The sequence below is a fragment of the Oncorhynchus nerka genome, linkage group LG21, assembly GCF_034236695.1.
Source record: "Oncorhynchus nerka isolate Pitt River linkage group LG21, Oner_Uvic_2.0, whole genome shotgun sequence".
Classification (NCBI taxonomy): Eukaryota; Metazoa; Chordata; class Actinopteri; order Salmoniformes; family Salmonidae; genus Oncorhynchus; species Oncorhynchus nerka.
The window spans coordinates 14,551,822-14,554,718 of record NC_088416.1 but is presented as its reverse complement, the minus strand read 5'-3'; the positions used below and the strand labels follow the sequence as shown (position 1 = coordinate 14,554,718).

At 40.9% G+C, this 2,897-nt stretch overlaps 1 long non-coding RNA gene across 1 annotated transcript; it reads right to left on the bottom strand.

Annotated features, from left to right (window-relative positions):
- Positions 1-1,794: 1,794 nt before the first annotated feature.
- Positions 1,795-2,669, bottom strand: LOC135563570 (uncharacterized). The gene is made up of 2 exons (XR_010460383.1): positions 2,221-2,669; positions 1,795-2,110 (listed from the first exon to the last, which is right to left on the bottom strand). It is a non-coding gene; the product is annotated as an uncharacterized LOC135563570 (long non-coding RNA).
- Positions 2,670-2,897: the final 228 nt, after the last annotated feature.

Below are 2,897 nucleotides of genomic sequence, written 5' to 3'. Positions count from 1 at the left end.
CCGACGTTACGGCTAATCTGAAGATGGTGCTGGCTAAAGCTAAAACTGGCGAGTGTAGAGAGTATAGAGACATTCTTATCCACGTCGGCACCAACGATGTTCGGATGAAACAGTCAGAGATCACCAAGCGCAACATAGCTTCAGCGTGTAAATCAGCTAGAAAGATGTCGGCATCGAGTAATTGTCTCTGGCCCCCTCCCAGTTAGGGGGAGTGATAAGCTCTACAGCAGTCTCACAACTCAATCGCTGGTTGAAAACTGTTTTCTGCCCCTCCCAAAAGATAGAATTTGTAGATAATTGGCCATCTTTCTGGGACTCACCCACAAACAGGACCAAGCCTGACCTGCTGAGGAGTGACGGACTCCATCCTAGCTGGAGGGGTGCTCTCATCTTATTTACCAACATAGACAGGGCTCTAACTCCTCTAGCTCCACAATGAAATAGGGTGCAGGCCAGGCAGCAGGCTGTTAGCCAGCCTGCCAGCATAGTGGAGTCTGCCACTAGCACAGTCAGTGTAGTCAGCTCAGCTATCGACATTGAGACCGTGTCTGTGCCTCGACCTAGGTTGGGCAAAGCTAAACATGGCGGTGTTCGCCTTAGCAATCTCACTAGGATAAAGACCTCCATTCCTGTCATTATTGAAAGAGATCATGATACCACACATCTTAAAATAGGACTACTTAATGTTAGATCCCTTACTTCAAAGGCAATTATAGTCAATGAACTAATCACTGATCATAATCTTGATGTGATTGGCCTGACTGAAACATGGCTTAAGCCTGATGAATTTACTGTGTTAAATAGTGACCATATCCCTCCCGTGCATCCCGCAAAGGCGGAGGTGTTGCTAACATTTACGATAGCAAATTTCAATTTACAAAAAAAAAATGTTTTCGTCTTTTGAGCTTCTAGTCATGAAATCTATGCAACCTACTCAATCACTTTTTATAGCTACTGTTTACAGGGCTCCTGGGCCATATACAGCGTTCCTCATCGAGTTCCCTGAATTCCTATCGGACCTTGTAGTCATAGCAGATAATTTTCTAATTTTTGGTGACTTTAATATTCACATGGAAAAGTCCACAGACCCACTCCAAAAGGCTTTCAGAGCCATCATCGACTGGGTTTTGTCCAACATGTCTCTGGACCTACTCACTGTCACAGTCATACTCTAGACCTAGTTTTGTCCCATGGAATAAATGTTGTGGATCTTAATGTTTTTCCTCATAATCCTGGACTCAGACCACCATTTTATTACATTTGCAATTGCAACAAATAACCTCAGACCCCAACCAAGGAACATCAAAAGTTGTGCTATAAATTCACAGACAACACAAAGATTCCTTGATGTCCTTCCAGATTCCCTCCGTCTACCCAAGGACGCCAGAGGGCAAAAATCAGTTAACCACCTAACCGAGGAACTCAATTTAACCTTGCGCAATACCCTAGATGCAGTTGCACCCCTAAAAACATTTCTCATAAGAAACTAGCTCCCTGGTACACAGACAATACCCGAGCTCTGAAGCAAGCTTCCAGAAAATTGGAACGGAAATGGCACCACACCAAACCAAAAGGTTGTAAGTTCAAATCCCCAAGCTGACAAGGTACAAATCTGTCATTCTGCTCCTGAACAGGCAGTTAACCCACTGTTCCTAGGCTGTCATTGAAAATAAAAATGTGTTCTTAACTGACTTGCCTAGTTAAATAAAGGTAATGACCTTCATCTGCATTGATCTGATAAACACAGGATAGGTGTAGTATTTAATCAAATTAGACTTCATCTCAACCAGTAGAGAATGTGAAACGCTTTATTGAAAAGCTCATTATCCAAGTGTTATAAATACAAGTTCAATCTGTACATCAATGCACAGATGTTGTGCATTATAAAGAAAGAGGTAGCGGGAGAGGTGTAAAAGTCAGAAAGGGAAAGAGGTAAACACATAAGAGCAGGGAAGGTAGCACTGTGGCCCTCACAGTGGCAACCTAAATATTCTCTCAGTTCATCACAATTACATAACATTTGGGCCAACTAGAGACACTGCCACCTTAAAAGCGGGTGAGGTGGCGATGATGGGACTGGGGGTTGGCATCCTCTCACATCAAAACATATCTGCAGACGAGAGACAGATGGAGAGAGAGAGAGCATGTTTAAGCCTTGTGTTTTTATTTTTTATTCTAACATTGTTAGTCATCAATCAGGAGGTGAAATACAAAACTGACCTTGGATCATTAACTCTGGGACTACTGCATCTATCTGTATTTCAATGTAAAGCATCTCTTTAATAATTGTGACGTAGAAGTCCGTCACTGGTCGCAGGCAGCATTTCTTTCTTTAACGCACGCACAGATTCATTACTCCTCACTGCTCCGTTATAATAATAATAATTTATAATAATAAATCTTATAAGAGTTATACCAATTTGTAAGTCGCTCTGGATAAGAGCGTCTGCTAAATGACTTAAATGTAATGTAAATGTAAGATAAGTTAACAATGTGGGTCGACACACAAGTTAACTTCTCTGTCTTAGTGCACACATTTCACGTCAATGTTCATATTTAATATAAGTAATATGTATTATACTTATCTATGTTGTGGATGAGGGCGTTTGTTTGTTCTGTTCCCTATCTCTGTAGCTTCCGGGTATGCTGGATTAGGACCCAAGCAAAGGAAATTGGGCTGACTTTGTAGTGCCTGTCCCAAATGGCTCAATAATGTAAATGTGCATATTGAAAGACACTGTCTGTAGTGATGTAATTTTGTAAATGTTATGTGGTGATATTGTTTAAAAAACGTGTTGCAATGTATATCCTTTAGTATGTTTAGGTTATTGAAAATGTAGGTTTTTATAGTAGGTAAAATGTAGGTAATTGCTTAATTAATTAGTGTTAATTGTTCT